This window comes from Vulpes lagopus, chromosome 5 (assembly GCF_018345385.1).
Source record: "Vulpes lagopus strain Blue_001 chromosome 5, ASM1834538v1, whole genome shotgun sequence".
In the NCBI taxonomy this organism is placed as follows: Eukaryota; Metazoa; Chordata; class Mammalia; order Carnivora; family Canidae; genus Vulpes; species Vulpes lagopus.
Genome location: NC_054828.1, coordinates 98,459,007 through 98,472,181, shown reverse-complemented (window position 1 = coordinate 98,472,181; position 13,175 = coordinate 98,459,007). Strand labels below are relative to the sequence as shown.

General features: G+C 40.1%; 1 protein-coding gene across 1 annotated transcript in view; it reads left to right on the top strand.

Moving 5' to 3' along the window:
• The window catches only part of ACOXL (acyl-CoA oxidase like), a 351,756-nt gene that overhangs the window by 184,807 nt on the left and 153,774 nt on the right, over window positions 1-13,175 (top strand). The gene's annotated exons all lie outside the window — the stretch shown is intronic.

Genomic DNA, 13,175 nt, shown 5'->3' with positions numbered 1-13,175 from the left:
TCCCTTATTTATTTTTTATTTTGTTGCTTGTGCTTTGGTGTCTATCCAAAAAATCTTTACCGAGACCCATGTCAAGGAGTTTTTTTCCTATATTTTCTTCTATCATGGTCTCTCATCTTATATTTATGTTTTTAATCCATTTTGGGTTAATTTTTGTGAGTGATGTAAGAGTGGTGGGCCCAGTTTTGTTCTTTACATGTGAATATCCAACTATCTCAGCATCATTTATTGAAAAGGTTATTTTTTTCTCCATTGAGTATTCTTTGCTCCCTTGTCAGATATTAGTTGATTGTATATGCTTGGAGTTCTTTCCTGGGTGTTCAATTCTGTTCCATTGGTCTATTTGTATGTTTTTATGCCAGTACTATACTGTTTTGATGACTGTAACTTTATAGCATAGCTTGAAATCAGGAAGTGTGATACCTCTCACTTTGTTTTTCTGCCTCAGGGTTTCTTTGGTTATTTGGGGTCTTTTGTTGTTCTATATAGAAGGAGTGTTTTTTTTTTTCTACTCTTGTAAAAAAAATACTATTGGAAGCTTGGTAGAGATTGCACTGAATCTATAGATGGCGTTTAGTAGTATTAACATTTTAACAATATTCTTCCAATCCATGAACATGGATACCATTTTATTTATTTGTGTCTTCTTTGATTTCTTTCAGAATATTTTATAGTTTTCAGTATAGAGAGCTTCTACCCCCTTAGTTAAATTTACTCCTAAGAATTTTATTGTTTTTGGTGCTGTTGTAAATGTGGTTGATTTTTTTATTTCTTTTTTAGAAATTTGGTTGTCAGTATACAGAAATGTTATTGATTTTTGTATGTTAATTTTGTATCTTGCAAGTTTATGAATCCATTGATTAGATCTAACAGTTTTTTGTTGAATATTTAGATTTTCTATATATAAAATCCTGTCGTCTGCAAATAGAAACTAAATTTTACTTCTGTTCCAATTCTGAAACTTTTTACTTCTTTTTCTTGCCTGACTTCTCTATCTAAGACTTCTAGTACAATGTTGTATAGGAATGATGAGAGAAAGGACCCTTGTCTTGTTCCTGGCCTTAGAGAAAAGGCTTTCATCCTTTTATCATACATTAAGTATGTAACTATGGGCTTGTCATATACAGCCTTTATTATTTTAAGATATGTTCCTTTTATGCCTAATTTGTTAAGAGTTTTATTGTGGATGGATGTTGAATTTTGTTAAATGATTTTTCTGCATCTATTAAGATGATCATATGATTCTTTTCTCTTATTCTATTAATGTGTGATGTATTACACTAATTGATTTGCATATGTTGAACCATCCCTGCATCTCAAGGATAAATCTCCACTTGATCATGGTGAATGATCCTTTTAATGTGCTGCTGAATTCATTTTGCTAGTATTTTATTGAGAATTTTTGGATCCATATTCATCAAGATATTGGCCTGCAGTTTTCTTTTCTAGTAGTGTTTCTTTTCTAGTAGTAGTTTTCTTTTCTGGTTTTAATATCAGGATAATACTGGCCTCATAAAATGAGTTTGAGAGTGTTCCTTTCTCTTTGGTATGTCTGGAAGAATGTAAGAAGGATTGGTGTTAATTCTCCAGATGTTTGGCAAAATTCACCAGTGAAACTGTCAAGTTTAATCCAATCAGTAGTGAAATGAGATAGCGAGGCCAGGCAAAAGTTGGTCAAATCAGGCTTTTAATGGGACAGGCTCTTGGGCGAGGTTCCGCAGCCCGCAAGGGAGAGAGAGAGAGAGCAGGGAAGTCGCGGGCCAGGGAGGTCACCCCCAGGCAGGTCGCAGGAGGGTTTATAAGGAGTTTTTGGCAGGAGAGTTGGTAGGGAAATATGGGGTGAGGTTTCCTTATTTGGTGGTGTTTTTCAGGTTTTCGGTCTTTTCTGGGTCGGCTCTCCCCCCCCCCCCCCCCCCCCCCCCCCCGTTAGGGCAAGGATTACTGGTTTCATAAGCTAAGTTAGGGTAGGGCGGCAAGGTGGCATTGGCGGGAAGATGGGGGTAGGGCAGCGTTATTGGGAGGTTGCTGGCCTCCGGTTGGCCGTTTTGAGGTCCCCAGTCTCACCAGCCAACAGAAACCATCTATTCCTGAGTTTTTCTTCAATGGGAAGTTTTTTATTACTGACTTGATCTCCTTACTAGTAATTGATCTACTCGGAATTTCTATTTCTTCCTGATTCAGTCTAGTAACTTCTCGATTTCCAAGAATTTTTCCATTTCTTTTATATGTCCAATTTGTTGGCATATAGTTGTTTATAGTTACAGATATTCTTTGTCATGTCAAAGAAAAGCCCGTTTTGCCCTTAGTTTCAGAAGATACTTTTGTCTGCATAAGTACTTTTTTTGACTGTTTTTTTAGCAATATAAATAGATTAGACTTTTCGGGAATTATGTGCATTTATTTTATTGAGATAATTGTACCTTTTCCTTCTTTTAATCTGTTAATGTAATTGATTTACATTAATAGCTTTTCTAATGTTTAATAAACCTTGAGTTTGAGGATATAAACTTAATCATGGTGTGTGTGTGTGTGTGTGTGTGTGTGTGCGCGCGTGTGTTCAATATACTGTTGATTCTGTCTGCTAAGATTCATTTAGGACTTTTCCAGCCACAATAACAAGTGAGGTTGACCTGTATTTTTTCTTTCTAGCACTGCTCCTGTCCATTTTGGATTTCAAAGTTATACCACTTTCATTAAATAGGTTGGGCAGGGGTGTTCCATATCTTTTCCTATTTTCTCAAAGAGTTTGTATAAAATTAAATTATCTGTTCCTTGATGTTTGGTGCAAATACATGTAAAGCTATACAGGGTTCATGCTTTATTTCTAGGAATATTTTATTTTATTTTATTCTTAAATAATTTATTTATTTATCCATGAGAGACACAGAGAGAGGCAGAGACACAGGCAGAGGAAGAAGCAGGCTCCCTGCAGGGAGCCCAACGTGGGACTTGATCCTAGGACCCCAGAATCATGACCTGAGCCAAAGGCAGACACTCAACCACTAAGCCCCCCAGGTACCCCTCTACGAACATTTTAAATGATTGATTTTCTTTCTTTAGTAGTTACAGCTATTTAGGTTTTCTATTCCTCTTGAGTCTGTTTTCATCATTTATATTTTTCCAGTAATTTTTCCATTTATTCTTAGTTTTAAAATTTATTGGCATAGGTTCATAATGCCCTTTCAATCCCTGCTGTATCTATAGTTTTGCTCCCTTTGCCATTCCTAATACTGTTTATTTTTCCCATCCCCTTATCTTGTGCTCTATTTTTGTGTTTTTTTTTTTAAATAATAAACTTTTGGTTCTGTCGATCCTGTCCAGATATTATCTAGTTTTTCTATTTAATTTATTTTTATCTTTATTATTCATTTTATTCTACTTTCCTTGAGTTTATTTTCCTGCTATTCTTCTAGCACCTCAGCTTGAATATTATCTTGTTAATTTCTGCAGTTTCTCCTTTTTTATTATAAACATTTAAAGTAACATTTCTTTTTATTTTTTTCTTTTCTTTATATTTTTTTCTTTTTATTTTTTTAAAAGATCATTTATTTATTCATGAGAGACACACACAGAGAGAGAGGCACAGACACAGGCAGAGGGAAAAGCAGATTCCATGCAGGGAGCCTGACGTGGGACTCGATCCCGGGTCTCCAGGATCAGACCCTGGGCTGAAGTCAGTGCTAAACCGTTGAGCCACCCGGGCTGCCCAAGGATGCAGGATTTTTTTTTTAAGGATTTTATTTATTTATTGACACACAGAGGCAGAGACATAGGCAGAGGGAGAGGGAGAAGCTGGCTCCATGCGGGGAGCCCGATGCGGGACTTGATCCCAGGTCTCCAGGATCACACCCCAGGCTGCAGGCAGCACCAAACCGCTGCACCACCCGGGCTGCCCAGGATGCAGGATTTTAAATACAACCAAAAGATCAAGCTTATTATTGGCATTATTCAAATATTCCCTATTCTTACTGAGGTTTTGGCATGTCTGATCTATCATTTATTGAGCAGGCTAAAATCTCCCTCTGTTATTGGTAGGTTTGTCACTATCTCTTTAGAATTCTGTTAACTTTGGTCTCATTAGTTTGAAGTTGTGTTATTTGATGTTTACAAATTTGGAATTGCTCTATCTTCCTTGTAAATTGAATATTTGGTCCTTCTGCAGTGACTCTTTAAACTCTAGCAATGCCTTAAAATGTATTTTGTCCAATATTAATATATGGACAGAAGTTCTATTTAGTTGGTATTTATCTGTTATATCCTTTTACTGTATACTTTTATGTGTTATTGTGTTGCATCTTTGTTTCTTATAAACAACATTTATCTGGTTTTTAAATTTAATTTGCTATAACAACCTTTTTTACCCTTTTAGTCTAAATATTTATTGTCATCACTGACATATCTGAATTTATTTCTTCCATCTTATTCTTTGCTTTCTATTTGTTGTGTCTTATCTCTGCCTGTTTGGACTTCTTACTTTCTTTCAGATTTGTTATTCCCTCCTTTCATTGTTCCCTCATCTGGTTTTCATTTTATTTCTGTTCATTTTGTGGTTACTCTAAGGTTTTTTGTTTTTGTTTTTGGTTTTTTTTTGGTTTTTTTTAATTAACTTTTATTGGTGTTCAATTTACCAACATACAGAAAAACACCCAGTGCTCATCCCGTCAAGTGTCCACCTCAGTGCCCGTCACCCATTCCCCTCCAACACTCGCCCTCCTCCCCTTCCACCACCCCTAGTTCGTTGCCCCGAGTTAGGAGTCTTTATGTTCTGTCTCCCTTCCTGATATTTCCCAACATTTCTTTTCCCTTCCTTTATATTCCCTTTCACTATTATTCATATTCCCCAAATGAATGAGAACATACACTGTTTGTCCTTCTCCAATTGACTTATTTCACTCAGCATAATACCCTCCAGTTCCATCCACGTTGAAGCAAATGGTGGGTATTTGTCGTTTCTAATGGCTGAGGAATATTCCATTGTATACATAAACCACATCTTCTTTATCCATTCATCTTTCGATGGACACCGAGGCTCCTTCCACAGTTTGGCTATTGTGGCCATTGCTGATAGAAACATCGGGGTGCAGGTGTCCCGACGTTTCATTGCATCTGAATCTTTGGGGTAAATCCCCAACAGTGCAATTGCTGGGTCGTAGGGCAGGTCTATTTTTAACTCTTTGAGGAACCTCCACACAGTTTTCCAGAGTGGCTGCACCAGTTCACATTCCCACCAATAGTGTAAGAGGGTTCCCTTTTCTCCGCATCCTCTCCAACATTTGTTGTTTCCTGCCTTGTTAATTTTCCCCATTCTCACTGGTGTGAGGTGGTATCTCATTGTGGTTTTGATTTGTATTTCCCTGATGGCAAGTGATGCAGAGCATTTTCTCATGTGCTTGTTGGCCATGTCCATGTCTTCCTCTGTGAGATTTCTCTTCATGTCTTTGGCCCATTTCATGATTGGATTGTTTGTTTCTTTGGTGTTGAGTTTAAGAAGTTCTTTATAGATTTTGGAAACTAGCCCTTTATCTGATATGTCATTTGCAAATATCTTCTCCCATTCTGTAGGTTGTCTTTTAGTTTTGTTGACTGTATCCTTTGCTGTGCAAAAGCTTCTTATCTTGATGAAGTCCCAATAGTTCATTTTTGCTTTTGTTTCTTTTGCCTTTGTGGATGTATCTTGCAAGAAGTTACTGTGGCACAGTTCAAAAGGGTGTTGCCTGTGTTCTCCTCTAGGATTTTGATGGAATCTTGTCTCACATTTAGATCTCTCATCCATTTTGAGTTTATCTTTGTGTATGGTGAAAGAGAGTGGTCCAGTTTCATTCTTCTGCATGTGGATGTCCAATTTTCCCAGCACCATTTATTGAAGAGACTGTCTTTCTTCCAATGGATAGTCTTTCCTCCTTTATCGAATATTAGATGACCGTACATTTCAGGGTCCACTTCTGGGTTCTCTATTCTGTTCCATTGATCTATGTGTCTGTTTTTGTGCCAGTACCACACTGTCTTGATGACCACAGCTTTGTAGTACAACCTGAAATCTGGCATTGTGATGCCCCCAGCTATGGTTTTCTTTTTTAAAATTCCCCTGGCTATTCGGGGTCTTTTCTGATTCCACACAAATCTTAAAATAATTTGTTCCAACTCTCTGAAGAAAGTCCATGGTATTTTGATAGGGATTGCATTAAACGTGTAAATTGCCCTGGGTAGCATTGACATTTTCACTACATTAATTCTTCCAATCCATGAGCATGGGATATTTGTTATTTTGAATACTGTCTCTCTATGTTCTTGTTTTTATCTACTTCTAGGTATTTTAGGCTAATATCGGTATGTGCTATCTTTGTAGGTCCAATTCCATTGTTGTCTGTCTCTTCTTTTGATTGTTCTTTATTTAAATCGAGCCCATGGTATTTGGAACTTTATTTTGGAAGTTCTTTCAGGCCAGCAGGGATCCACATTTACCTCTGCCAGCTGCCTGAAGATCCTACTTTAATCTGGTTCCTCTGTTTGAGGCTCTGATGGCCTCATAGGAAGTATGGATTCTGACCTCAGAGCCACATAAATGCAGGCCATAGTTGAAAACTCTAAAGAGAGATGTTTTCCCTCCTCCACCCACAGCCAGAGCTGAGCCTAACCAACTTCCTCGTTATGTCCTTGGGTGAGGAGTGGTATTTTTTTCCTTCTTCCACGGTAGGTGTTGTTTTCCAAGAGACCATGTTTCTGTAGGCATCTTTATATAACCTCTTATCTGGCCTCAGTACCTGTTACCCTTTTGGAGTCCATGCTCTTTCATTGTGTTCAGCCTGTGAGTACTTCTCTTTATTAGCTTAACTTTGCCTTGACAATAATTTTTTAAAAATATTTGGTGAACGTATTTTTTTATTTCTACTGGAGAGGTTTGGGGTTTTTTTAAGATTTTATTTATTTAGTTGAGAGAGAGTGGGGGATGGACAGAGGGAAAGGGACAAGCCAACTCTGCACTGAGCATGGACACTCATGCGGGGCTCAGTCTCACAACCCTGAGGTCATGACCTGAGCTGAAACCAAGAGTTGGACACAACTGACTGAGCCACCCAGGCACCCTTCTACTGGAGAGTTTTTTAAAAGAATATCTAGTCTGCCCTATTACCAAAAACAAATCTGTGCTCCCCTCCTCTGTGCTACCTAAACAGTTTTAGTCCAGTTGCTGTTGATTCCCTGTGGCTCAGTCCAAGGAACCCTTCTCCGTCCTCACCTGCTTAAGGGCTCAGCAATATTCCTCACAGCAGACCTCCCCCTTCTGGACACACTCTCTCTCAGCTTCAGGACACTATACTCTCTGGCTTTCTTCCTGATTCTCTGTCTTCTTAGTCTCTTGTGCCAGTGTCTTCTACATGACCTGTTGGCATTCTCCAGAACGTTAACATAAGTCCTCTCTTCTCTGTGTATTCACACTCTTGATGATTCTTTCTTTTCCTGAGGTTTTCAATACTACCAGTATGGTGAGGACTCTCTAATTTACATCTCCATCCCAGACATCTTTTCACATGTCCAGAGTCTCATATCTAACTTTCATTTTGACCAGTTCTCTTGGATAGCTCACAGACTCTCTCTCACACCTAATATTGACACATATGAAGGTTTGAGCTTTCCCTCAAACATCCTCCTGCTCCAGGATTCTCCAACTCAGTAGACATCACACCATACCATACACCTGTTCATGTGGCCCGGACTTCCTCCTTCTCATGCACATACTCATGCCCTTCTCGCTCTACCTCCATGCTGCTGTATCTCCACTACCACTTTGTCCAAATTTTCTCTTGCCTGCTATGGGCTGTGCTCACTCAGCAGCTACAGCCACATTTTCAAATCACAGGTCATCTTACTCCATAGCTTAAAATTCTTTTATGGCTTTGTACCTAAACCAACCTAAAATGAATCCCCAAATGGCTCCTCGGAGTCACTTGATCCCTATTTACTTATCTTTGGGCCACTCTCCCCCAACTTAGCACCTCCAGCTCAGTCTTCTTCCCAGTCCCTGAACAGTCTGTGCTCCTTCGTGGCCTCAGGGTATTTGCACATGCTGTTCTCTCACCAGGAGCAAGCTTTCTCCCATTTCTGGCTTGGCTGACTTCTCTTCTTTAAGGTTCCAAGTTAAACAAACTCTCTGAAAACATTCTTTGGCATCTAGGTTAGAAGAGGTCTTTCTTGTTCATTTTTTCCCATGGAACCCAGATCTTCTCCTTTCTGGCACTTACTACAGATTTTTTAATTACCTATTTTATTTGTCTACCTGGCCAACACCTATCTCTCTCCTAAGGACAGGACCGTGTCTATGGTTGCAGTGTGTAGCTGCGTAGTGCCTGCGACGTGAGACTCTCACTATACATATGGTGACAACCCACAAATGAACTTCTTCCCACCCACTCTCCCCAGTTCATATGCACTGACAATGTAGGGTCACCTCAAAGCAAACAGGGCAGGGCAGGACAACTTGTCATCACTTCCATAGGAACATCCATCATCTGCTGAGCCTTGAACTTTAGCTGTCAGAAGACTCTGCTCAGACCGTGGCTGTCTCAGGAAAGAGTGCAGGAAATCTCACACACATCAGCTGCCCACATGTACAGGCTTTGCCCCATTTGAGGTGGTGGAGGTGCATAGGTATAAATTAACACCCCCCTAAGACACAGTCCCTCCTATTTGGTGGGTCAGTGGTCTGTATTTCCAATTGACTCTCTCCTAACAAATTTAAGATAAGATTGATTTTGTCTGTTTCTTCTTCTTCAAATTAACAAAGTTTACCCTCAATTTGTTTAAAAGGAGGAAAGAAAGCCTGTTTTTAATTTGTTCTGATCCATTTATTAAATGTAATCATACAGTAAAAAAATTCAGAGATGTTAAAAACAGCAGGAAAATATTAAACTTTCAGTGTACAAAGCTTGAATCATAAAATATGTTTCATGGGGCTCTTAGTGAAATGGGACACAACCTTAATGACATTCACAATTACTTGTTAAGAGGCTCGATGTAACCCAGAAGGCAGAGATAGAGTAACACATCTACCCAGTGTGCTCTTTCTTCACGGAGACCAGATTCTGGGCTGCATCACCCCCTGAGGATTCTGTTGGCTTTGGGAGCGTGGAGTTTAACATTCCCTCTGTCTATTCTATGTTTCTTTTTTTAATTAAGAGTGAAATAAGCTAATGGAAAATATTATTCACGTTTTGGGGGATGAAACCTGTTTCTTCCCTTACTTCCTTCTTTTTTCTCATCTGTCCCCTTACCCCAACCAGAAATATATAAGTAAATGCCCCTCCTTAGGAGTCCAATGTGGAAAAAAAGAAAACTTATGGTACTACTATTTCATCTCCCAAGGTACTCTTTGAACACCTTGAGATAATGACTTAGAGAAGGATTTCCTTAGACTCCAGAGGATTTATTTGTGTTGGAGAAGCGGTTCACGTTGATTTATCTCTGTATGTGCATATGCATACACGCACTGTGTTACTCTGCTCAGACTGCCATAATAAAGTACCTCAGACTGAGTACCTTTTTATAAAAATTTTTAAACTATTTATTTATTTATTTATTTATTTATTTATTTATTTATTTATGAAGAGAGAGAGACAGAAATTGAGCCAGGAGTAGGCGACAGAGGGAGAAGGAGAAGCAGATTCCTCACTGAGCAGGGAGCCCAACATGGGGCTCAATCCCAGGACCCTGAGATCATGACCTTAGCTGAAGGCACATGCTTAACCCACTGAGCCACCCAGGCATGCCAGACTGAATGCCTTAAAAAAACAGAAATTTATTTTCTCACAGTTCTGGAGGCTAAAAGTCGAATATTAGGGTGTTGGCAGGGCTGGTTTCTTCTGAGGCATCTCTGGCTTGTAGATGATCTTCTTCTCCTCCCTGTGTCTTTATATGGTCTTCCCTTTTTGTGTGTCTCTCCTCTGTTTAGAAATATACCTGGAAATGCTATTAAAAATAAATTGAAGTAAAGAGATAGGGAGAGAGGGTAGAGGGTGAGGCAGCTGTTTTAGTCAGAAGGACCAGGGATGGCCTCCCTGCAGTGGGAACTTCAGAACAGAGACAGAAATGAGAGGAAGGAGAGCCCCATGGAAATCTGAGGGGATTGTTCCAGACAGGGGCAATAGCATTGCAAAGCCCCAGAGGAGTGGGCAAGGCCATTGTGTCAGGTGCAGAGTAGGAAAACCTCACTGACCCTCAACTTCCTTATCCCCAAATGGGTGCTGAGATGTCATTGTGAAGGGTGGAAATGAAATATTGGATGTAACACAGAACATAGAATTGGTCTTCTGTAATGATTATGTCTGTCCCATTCCTCAGCTGGTGCTGGTTTATAAAGCCTTGTGAAGATAATAAGTGCTTGGTTGTGACCTGGTATGGAAAGTGTCTCAGGCTGCAGAGCCCAGGACTGCCCATCAGCTTGCCACCCATGGGTGCTGTGGATGACTATTTCCTCTTTCCCCAAATCCAGCACTCTTATTTTCCTGTCTTGTTCACCCAGTACTGGCTTTCCTCACATCCAACTCACTTCTCAGTCTTCTCTAATTGTAACATGCTCAGTCATGTTCCTCCTCTCTCTAGAACACTCCATCTGCCCTTTTGGCTTCGGAGTCCCTCCCCCACTTTCCTCTTCCTAACACTTACCTCTGTCTTAAAAGTCTCAGCTCCTATTCCAAATCTTTTTTGGGGGGTCTTTTTTGCCCAGGCACCCTTTTATCTCCCACATCATGAGATTATAGATGACTTTATTTTTCTTCTGTTGGTTTTTCTTTTTGTTCTATTTTTTAAAAATAATGCCTATGTTTTGCTTTTAGTAACTAATTTTAAAGCCCAAGTTCATTTTTAATTAGAAAATCACACACAGTGTTTATAATCATTTGTCCCCCAACAAATTCAGGGATCCAAATTTAGAATTTAAGGCCCCCAAGAAGATGGCTGCAAGTCTGCATTCAGTAGCCCTATGTTGTGTGTCTTTCTCTAGACTTGTATACACCTTCACACAGAACACAGATACGTAGGACTTCTTGAATCTTGTTAGTTTCTCAACAGGTCACCTCAGATATTTCAAAGATTCAGATTTTTATGAGGATTGGCCTCTCTGGCCTATTATAAGGAAATGAGATCATAACTATGCCCTTGGTAGTTTCAGAAGATTGGAAGCAACGTGCTGGCCACAGCCATGCCTTGCACGTGGTTGGCTTTGGGTTTTCTCTTGGCTGTTTCATTTTCTGCTGTCTGCAAGCTCTGTGAGGGCTATGAGCCTCGGCTCAGTCAGACCCTGGAGAGTCTGGAATCTTTGGGAAAGCAGTCATGTGGTTTTACTCGATTTTCAAACATGAAGAGGGCTTCAAAGTTGAGTTTTGTCATCTAGAAGAGAAATAAATTATATTGCATTTGAAGAACTAACATAAGATAGAGCATCTGTATGCTCACAGGAGTCTGTTGCCCCTTCTCTAAGAGACTGTTGATGTTCATTTGCTGATTCTGCTACATTTTGATCAGATTATCTCTCAGGTCATTTTTTTAAGAAGATGTTTTTTATTTATTTGAGAGAGAGAGAGCAGAGAGAGAGGGAGAGAGAATCTGAAGCAGACTCCGTGCTGAGTCTGGAGCCCTATGCAGGGCTCAATACTATAACCGCGAGATCATAACCTGAGTAGAAACCAAGAGTCAGATGTTTAACCGACTGAGCCACATAGGCACCCATCTCAGGTCATTTTAGAGCCCTGGTTTCCCTAGGCAGAGTGTGAACAAATTTGAAAACATCAGAGAACAGCAGAAAACCTGACACTCCCACCCCTCCTGGGGAGACCAGAGTAAAATGATGGAAGAAAAACTATTTTTTTTCTTCAAAATCATTATTTTGATCACTTAAGCAGCTATGCCTTTTAAGTATGAATGCTTCTTCCCATAACTGAGGTGGTATCCATTGTGTTAATTTCTTCCACACCAGAAATTGATAGATTATTTAAGAACATTCCAACACAGTTCTCAAGCCTCCCTTTCTTCTTCTGTAAGATGAGTTGATGCCTACCTCACAGGGTTTTAAGAATGAAGAGGATTATGTGGATTAACAAGTGAAGTTTGAGTATAGCACCCAGTCAAGAATCTGGCTTGTGGTGGGTACTTGATCAATGATCGCACAACAATGATGAAAATGAGTCAGCTATGGCCTTGTGACAGGGAAACACTCTGGGGCCTGGTCACATTCAGTCAGAACCTAATTTCACGTGGTCTGCCTGTGGGACAGGTTTAACCCTGTGGTTATGGGGTAGGGTCAGGGGAGGTTGAAAACATTACTAATTTGTTTTTCCATAAATACAACCTGTTTACAGTTATGAAAGTAATTAAGCGTTCCTGCAGATGAGAACACTGTGCAATTTGGCCTGCCCAGACTGCCGTGTTGCTGACCTGGGTGGCGGGGAAGGAAAGCAGGGGCATCCAAGGAAGAAGGCTCTTGGGCCAGGAAGCACTGTTGCTTTGGGACTTCAGGGTTCTGCAGGCAGAGGCCCCCAGGAGTTCTGGCTTCTGTGACTCAGGTGGCTATTTTCAGAAATAAAGGAGGCTCCCCAAGGCATTAAGGTACCTTGAGACCGGAGTGTATGGCTGCCCATGGGAGTACCCCTCTGTGACGCTCTGCATGACCTGAACATTTCAGCAGGGGCTATATCTTGTCATTCCCTTGTCAGAGCTGAAGAGCTAAATGCATATACTCCTGGGAGAAGTAACATGTCAGTTACCTCTGATATAACTTACTTAGGCAGGATTGATTTGTGGAAGCAGATTTTGAGAGTGGGAAAGATTCTGGGGATTTAATGGGGAGAGCGATGAACTGGAAGAAATACAGCACGAGGGCCTTCAGAAGGGGAAGGCAAACAAAGGCAAACTTTGCTGCTTCACGTTTTGCCTGGGGCTGATCCACTTTCTCTTGAGCAGCTGCTTCTCCTAGTTTGTGTGCAGAAATACTGTCAACACTTTGAAAATGAGCAGCAGGCTACTGCCATTTAAATAAGGATTTCAGGAAGTTAAAAAAAAGAGAAAAAAACTAGCTGGAAACTGGAGTGTGAATTTATGATGCACAGTATTTAATGATATTAACATGCAGAGTGGCAATTTAGGATTTGTATGTTGTGTCCCAAGAATCAGGTATATTTGTTAATTTT